General features: G+C 40.4%; 1 pseudogene; it reads left to right on the forward strand.

The window, feature by feature from the left end:
* The first annotated feature begins 3613 nt into the window (after window positions 1-3613).
* Window positions 3614-4462, forward strand: LOC105882296 (ubiquitin carboxyl-terminal hydrolase 46 pseudogene; annotated as a pseudogene).
* Window positions 4463-8544: the final 4082 nt, after the last annotated feature.

Below are 8544 nucleotides of genomic sequence, written 5' to 3' on the forward strand. Positions count from 1 at the left end.
CTTTGGGATATAGGCATTTATGGAAATAAACTTTCCTCTCATGACTGCTTTAGCTGTGTCCCAGAGGATTTGATAACTTGTGTCTCCTTTGTCATTTAGTTCAAATAATCTTTTGGTTTCCATCTTGATTTCCTTGTTTATGAAGTGATCATTCAGCAGAAGGTTGTTTAGTTTCATGAATTTGTGTAGAAATGAGAGTTCCTGTTAGGGTTGACTTCTACATTTATTCCATTGTGATCTGAAAAGATACATGGTTTAATTTCCAGTTTTTTAAAATTGTTTGAGACATGCTTTGTGTCCTAGAATATGGTCAATCTTAGAGAATGACCCATGAGCTGATGAGAAGAACATATATTCAGTGGTTTAGGGGTAGAATGTGCTGTAAATGTCAGTCAGGCCCATTTGTTCTAGAGTTATGTTTAAATCCATTATTTCTTTATTGATTTTCTCTTTGGAGGATCTGTCCTGTACTGTCAGTGGGGTGTTAAAGTCTCTGACTACTACGGTGCTGTTGTTTATCCATTTGTTTAGGTCAAGTAGAGTTTGCTTTATGAATCTGGGTGCACCTAGGTTGGGTACACATATATTTAGAATTGTTATATCTTCTTGTTGAACTGTACCCTTCACCATTATATAGTGACCTTCTTTGTCTTTTGTTTTCTTGATTTAAAAACTAAGTTATCTGTAATCATCACCACCACGCCAGCTTTCTCTTGGCTTCCGTTTGCTTGAAATATTGTTTTCCACTCCTTTACCTTTAGTCTAACTGCATCATCGCATGTTAGATGTGTTTCCTGAAGGAAGCAGATACTTGGATTGTATTTTTTTTATCCATTTGGCCAGCCAATGTCTTTTGAGTGGGCACTTCAAGCCGTTCACATTTATTGAGATAATTGATAGGTGAGGCAGATATTTGTTCATTATGTTGGGTTGAACTTTGTGGCTTTGTTTTCTCCCTTGAGCCATTGTGGTATCCGGGCTTTGATCTTTAGCTTTTGAATATATTTACATTCTTGAGTGTTTATTGTGCTGATCCGTGGGTAACATTGTTTTGATTACTTCTTGCAGGGCTGGTCTTGTCTTGGTGAATTCCTTCAGTCTTTGCTTATCTGAGAATGTTTTGATTTCTCCTTCATATACAAAACTTAGTTTTGCAGGGCATAAGATTCTAGGCTGGGCATTACTCTGTTTCAGAAGAGTGAGAATGGGGCTCCAGTCTCTCCTTACTTGTAAAGTTTCAGTAGAGAAGTCTGATGTTTTTTGGATTGGCTTTCCTTTTTATGTTACTTGCTTCTTTATCTTACAGCACATAGAAGGGCCTCTTTAGTTGATATTTTGGTCAGTCCGATGACTGCATGTCGTAACGTCTTCTTGTTTGCATTGGATCTCCCAGGGTTCCTTTGAGCTTCTTGAACTTGTGTCTGGAGATTTTTAGCAAGGCCTGGGAAATTTTCCTCTATTATATCTTCAAATAGCTTATCCAACCCTTGAGTGTTTTCTTCTTCCCCTTCATGTAACCCTATCACTCTCACATTAGGTTTCTTCACATAATCCCACATCTCTTATAGGCTTTGCTCTTTTCTCTTGTTTCTCTGCTCTATCTCTGTGACTAATTTATTTAATTGGAAGGTGTTATCTTCAGTCTCTGAGATTCTTTCTTCTGTTTGATCTACCCTATTCTTGAGGCTTTCCACTGTGTTTTTAGTTCCCTGAGTTGATTCTTCATTTCCAGTAGTTTGGCTTGATTTTCCTTTATTATTTCAATTTCTTTAATGAATTTGTCTTCCAGGTCCTGGAATTTTTTCATGGTTTGTTTGTGTTGGTTATCCAGTTTTTCTTTCAAGTCATTGAATTTTCTTATAATCCATGTTTGAATGGATTCTTCTTCTGTCATTTTAGTGGTCTGATTTTGGTTGATGTCCACTTCTATGGGGCTGGTGTCCCTCTTTGGGGGTGTGCTTTCTGTTTGAGTCTTCATATTTCCAGAGTTCCTGCACTGATTTCTTCCTATCTGGATTAGGTGTTGCTTCTTACCTTTAGGTTTTTGTTTGTATAATGACATGCCCTGTTTATTCTCTGAGCCAGTAGGTGGTGTTTCTGGGTTAGATCCAACCACACCCTGTATGATGAGTGAGTAGATGCCATAAAAGTGTGTGCAGAATGACCTCCCTGTCAGTTGGTGGTGCTTGCTGGGAGAAGCAGGCCACAGTGTTGCTTTGGGGTTCTGTAACCAGCTCCTGCTCCTTTGGAGAGGCACTCTAGTGCCTCAGGTGGTCGGTGGGGCCCTCAGACTTCCAGGTGTGTCCTTATTCTCCACCTCAGTGGGGGCTGGTCTAGAAGTGATTCTGGGTGGATCTGGGTTGGGTAAGCCTGCCCTCAGGCACCACCAATGCCGTTAGCAGGGGTCAAAGTTCTGTTCTCTGCTTCTGGGAAAAGCTGTCAGGGAGGGGCTGGAATGGCCCCACTCAGTCAGAAAGTCTGTGTGTGGGGGTGGGTCTGTCTGAGACCTGCAGTCTGGAGCAGGCCTCACTCCTTCCCACTCTCCCCAACTCCATGGCTTCTCCTGGGCTTCTGCCAGCACGCCAGACCTCACATCACCGGATCTCCCCTGTTTGTGATATGGGTCAAGAGGTTCCCTGCACAGAGTTGCTGCCTGGGCTGGGCACACGGCCTCTCCTTGGGAGGAGGGTTGCCCTCAAGCACACCTATCTGACCCTGAAGGCACACACACCTTAGTAGGCTTGTTCACAAAAATCCCTTCTGTGCCCTGGGGCAATGCGGGACCTGGGTGCATGGGATCTGTTCTGCAGATCTGACCTCTGGGCCCAGAAATTCAATCCCTGACCCCACCAGGGAGAGGAGTGCCAGTCCCAATTCATCCATGGGAGCCCAAAATGGGTCGATGTCTCTTACCCTCAGGGTCTGCCCCATTCTCCTGGGATCACCAGGCCAGCAGCACCTGGGAGAGCTGGTGGGTAGGGAGCTCTCCATCTGAGTACCCCTCAGTCAGCTGAAGGGCCCCAAAATGGAAGGTCCCATTCCCTGGAGATGCCTCTGACTGGTGGCTATATTGTCTCTCTCAGCATCCATGGTTAGGGAAGTGGAGGGGAGAATGAAGCAATATGGCACCTGCCGTGCGGCTCAGGTCTGTGCACACGGAGGTGCCCCGAGGGAGTTGGGAGCCTAGTGCCACATCTGCTACAGGCTTACCGCTCACTAACAGTGGCTGTCTCTTGGCTGGTGCCCCCAGGTCTCTCCAACAGCTGGGGAGCCCACCAGTGGTCCGAGATGCAAGGGAGGGAAAAGTTAACTGCTCCACATACCCTTGCCACTGGTCTCCATGCTACTCGTGAGGTCTCTGCTTCCAGTTCTCCTCCTCAACCTCCTCCCGCAGAATCTCCTGTAGTCTCCAGTACCACTCCTTCTGACCCTTGTCCGATGTATGCTCATCTGCTTGCTTCTTTCTTCTAATTTCTTCTAAAATCTGTCTTTTTTGAAGAGACACTGTGTGGCGGTGTTTCTCATCCACCATTGCTCTGCCCCCCGGAAAGTTTCTTTCTTTATAAAAGAATAAAGTCTTGCCTTCCCAGTAAGTGATTACTACATATGTTTCATGGAAGAAAAAAAAGACAAAATATTTATCAATGTGAATTTGCTTCTAAACAAAGCAAGATACATTTTCATCACTTGTATTTTTATATTTTTTATATTTTCAAATTATTTTCTAAACACTATTGAAGACATCCTGCAGGAAGAGAAGAAACAGGAAAAACAAATGGAAAATTAAACAATGGTAACGTGAATGAAATTGCAAAGAATAATAAAGCTGAACTCACCTGGGTACATGAGATTTTTCAGGGAACATTCACCAATGAAACTTGATGGTTTAACTGTGAAACTATTAGCAGTAGCAAAGATGAAGATTTTCTCTACCTTTCTGTTGATGTGGATCAGAATACATCCATTTACCCACTAAGAGACTTCAGCAGCACAGAAACACTGAGTAGTGAACAAAAATATTATTGTGAAACATGCTACAGCAAACAGGAGGCCCAAAAAAGGGTGAGGGTAAAAAAGCTGCCCATGATTTGGGCCCTACACCCAAAGTGGTTCAGGTACATGGAGCAGCTCCACAGTTACACCAAACTGTACTATCAGGTGATCTTCTGTTTGCAGCTCCAGCTCTTCAACACCTCCATAGGTGCGGTGAACCTGGACCATATGTATGACCTGGTTGCTGTGGTCGTTCACTGTAGCAGTGGTCCTAATCACAGGCATTATATTACTATTGTGAAAAGTCACGGTTTTCTGGCTTTTGTTTGATGATGACATTGGAGAGAAAATAGATGCTCAAGCTATTGAAGAATTTTGTGGCCTGATGTCAGATATATAAAATAATTCAGAATTTGTATATATTGTATTCTATCAGTCGAGACAAAAACCTAAAGAACTGTGGGACTAATTCAAGCAGGGGAAAAATGTTCAAAGCGCTGTTACCTGGTTTCTCTTCAGACTTTCTTCTTCCCCAGCAGTTCACTAATAGTATCACTCAGATGGTCTGGCTATGTTAAACTCTCTCCCTTTTTTTTTTTTTTTTTTTTTTTTTTTTTAGATGCAGCACTATTGTTGGTTTTATTTCAGCCTGAGGTAGAGTTAACTACAATCAGATTGTAGGAAGATTTATATGAATAACACTTGCTAATTTTATGATTGGGTTAAAGCTTTACTCCTTATGTCTGGTTGAATAGAATGACCTTTCCTATGAATGTCTACGGTCTATTTTGGGTGTTTGCTAAACTTCTAAATAGCTTCCAGGGTCTCCTTACAATGCACTCCTTTAACTTGTATCTGGAAGCATTGCTACTCATTTTCAGCTTCTCTGCTCTTTTCTGACACAAGGACAGAGAATTGGATAGCTGTTCACCTTTTAGGGCTGCAACTGTAGCTCTAAGTTTGTGCGAGTGAAATAACCTCAATACTGAAATCATCCTCAATGTGGAATATGGTGAAGAGATGCTGTTCGTGATGGCTATCGTCTGCACTGAACTGTGCTTTCCTAAATAGAATTCCAGGGGCTAAGAAGGTATGGAGGTCAGGGCAGGCAAAGCCAAGAGGAAGAAGGTTTTGGGGGCAGTGAAAATTACTTATCTTTCTACCAAAACCAAGTTTTAGGAAAACAACTCTATGCTGTTTATTTTTAGTGACACTTTTTTTCTGTATGGCCCCATAGGTTGTATTTATACTGTATCTGGCACTGTTAAGCTTTTCAAGGTATCTCTCCAATCCTGCTGATGTTTCACAGTTTGTGGCTGCAGGGCTGGCAAAACTCCCCTTAGCCAGTCAGCACTGACGTTCTATATCAGGAGTAATAAACGCACTGCACCTTTACAACCATTAGCACATTGTACAACTTATTTTTTTAAAAAAAAAATTGTGTCTGTTTACCGAGGCACTATTAAGTCCCAGGGCTAATGAAGAATCTTCCCTACACGGTGTATTGGCATTAGCTGCATATTTAAGTGGGACCAAAGAAGATTTGATCAAGGCTACCACATTGCCCCTTTCAGGTAGGCACCATTCACATTGTAGTCCATGTAAATGGCAACCCCTGGAGTTGTGCAGCACACAGCCTGCACAGCCATAAGTAGGGGTCCTGGCTTCAGATTCTTTCCTGTAATAAAAGTATCATTTCCTATTACTAACCAATAGAAATTTTAATGACACTGATTTCTGAGATAAATAGCCCATATAGTAAAGAAAATAAGAGAATAAAATTCCGGTAACAGCCAGTAAACAGGTAATGAATAATAAATCCAGTGAAGTGACTAGGGCTGTGTGTTTAAATGTTTACTACACTGTTTCATTTGCATTATTACAAGAAGCAGTTGTTTGGGACTAATAGGAGGTTTTTTGTTTTTTTTTTTTTCCTGTCCTGAAATAATGCAATAATAGCAGGTTTTAAACTAAAGTAATGAACAAAATATCATAGACATTCAAAGGAAGGAGGTCTTCCTTCTGCTCAGAGGGCTGGGAGAAGTCTTTAAGGATATTAAATCACAAAAGTCAAGATATATTTGAAGACCAGGTTTGTGTGGTTATAGCTAAATAAACCCAAGTTAAACATATTTCTTCACATAAATATTTTTAAGTAATAAAATCTATATTCTTGTTATCCTTATAATTGTTAGGTAATAAAGCTGACATTTTTCCTTGATGTGATTAATATGTAAATTCTTACATGGTTCATTAAAAATTCACACACAGAATGCTGATTAAGATATTGACAAATGTAGATTGAAACTAGCTCCTTCATAACATATAGTCTAAAGGCAGAGTTTTCAAATGGTAGAATAATGTGTAATTTTGAAGGTATATTCATTTTAAAAACTAAATGCAATGAGATGTGTTAATAATATTATAATTGTCACCATTTCTTAAGGGGTGATCAGACACTATGTTAGGCACTTGTAATATATTATCTCTAATCCTTTGAGCAACTTTACAAGGTAGATATATTTGTTTTCATTTTACACATTAGGTAGCTGAGGTTTACAGAGGTATAAAAACATTGAAGACATATTTTCTATATTGAACTCCCTCACACATAACTAACTTTTTAAAGCTCACTTGTTGACTACATATCCCATTGGTACAATTTGACTGTATTTAGGTCCCCACAAACCTTGACACAAAACTCAAGTCTTTCATTGGCTTTCACAAGAATTCTAGTCATACTGGGCATATTGTTGTTTGTTTTTGTGTACTTTTTTGTTTTGAGTTTTGCTGAGCATTTATGAAAACAGAGAGGATTACATTACATATTGCATAGCATTTAGTGACAAAAATCCCCAGTGGGCCTGTGTCTCCTTACAAGTTCCCCTGGTTGCATCATGAATGTGTATGCATGTAAGGAGAGGGAAGGGGGGGCAGTTCTTCTGTACCCTCTTTCTTCTCACTTTCAGTCTTCCTCCTTACTGTCCAGGCTTGCTGACTTGGATCTTCTTTGATCCAAGATTTTTTCCCTTGGACCTTTAAATCTTGCTCCTTTCTTAAACATCATTGTTGAAATCTGTCTTAGCCCTTCTAAACTCATGCAGCAAATACTAATTGTATTGTCCCAAAAGTCAGATATGAAACTTCAAAACTTTTATTTTACTGTAACCCTAATTAGCTCATGAATCACATTTTGTTACATGGCAAAAAACTTAAACCAGCCAGTTCAATATAACTCGGCACCTCTAGTTTTTAAATGTGATTGGATCAGGATTTGAATTTATCATTTCTTCCTTCTTTTGTCTTCAAAGCTGTTTCCGTCAACACTGTCTTGATCCCTTCTTGTGGACTTTAGGGCACTCAGCTGCTTCCATGCACCACATTGAGTATGTATGAGATATGCAGGCTATCCCCACCCCACCCCAGGTCTGTCTTCCTAAATATCTCCTACTGTCATTGCTAATCTACTGCTAAGGTACTTCCCTATGAGACTTAATTTTCAGGATAGTACACCTTGGGAAGCTAGACAGTTGTCTCCTGTGCTCTGGGTCCTACCTTCCTCCACCAAAAAAACCTCACTTAATGGCTGATGATACAAACACTATGTTCTCAGCTTTGGCACTGTATATAAATTTCAGAATTCTAAGAAAATTTCTCTTTATCAACCATACTTGGCTCTTATAAATCAAAATGCTTTGACTTTTAGATTATCATGTCTGCAATGTTTTAAAATCCATTCAGCAACTCAATTGGCTTCTTTGTTCTGAGACAGGGCCATTCTGCAAGCAAAGGCGGGGCATATAGAAAGCTATCTCTGTTGCCCAATTAGTGTAAAAGGGTTTCGGATCATGGAAGAGGAGCAGTGGAGATGAAACATGTCAAAATATTAGCTCACAATACTTCACATGCACATACTCAGGAGCTCAACAAATAAAGGTCCCTAAATTCAGTATATACCCTCCCTAGAAATCAGTGGGAAATTAAAAAAATATATATATATCATTTCTAGTATACAATAATATAATAATAACATTGAGACATAACACAATATTCATTTACTGGAGTAAAGAAAGAAAAATTACATGTGTGGAAATGAATGTACATTTACATGCATGTTCCATTGAAACTCTCTATATTTGTTAATTTTCAAAAGCAAGGACGTCCAAAGCATTACTATAAATTGTATTGCCTATTCTATGCTCCTAGGATGTAAGTTCCATGGGGGCAAATATTTTGTCCGTTTTGTTCAATGTTTTTATCCTTAGTGATTAGAATAGGGTCTGGAACAGGGGTCCTCAAACTTTTTAAACAGGGGGCCAGTTCTCAGACCGTTGGAGGGCTGTTGGAGAGTGCAGCGCACATTCCACACATGCGCACTGTGGGCCTGGGACAAGTCGGCTGCTAAGCAGGACAGGCAGTGGCTGCAAAAACACTGGGCGGGCCAGATCAATGTCCTTGGCGGGCTGCATGTAGCCCGCTGGCCGTAATTTGAGGCCCCCTGGTCTGGAATGTACTAGGAACTCAATAAATACTTGTTGCATGAATGAATGC

Source organism: Microcebus murinus, chromosome X (assembly GCF_040939455.1).
Source record: "Microcebus murinus isolate Inina chromosome X, M.murinus_Inina_mat1.0, whole genome shotgun sequence".
Taxonomy (NCBI): Eukaryota; Metazoa; Chordata; class Mammalia; order Primates; family Cheirogaleidae; genus Microcebus; species Microcebus murinus.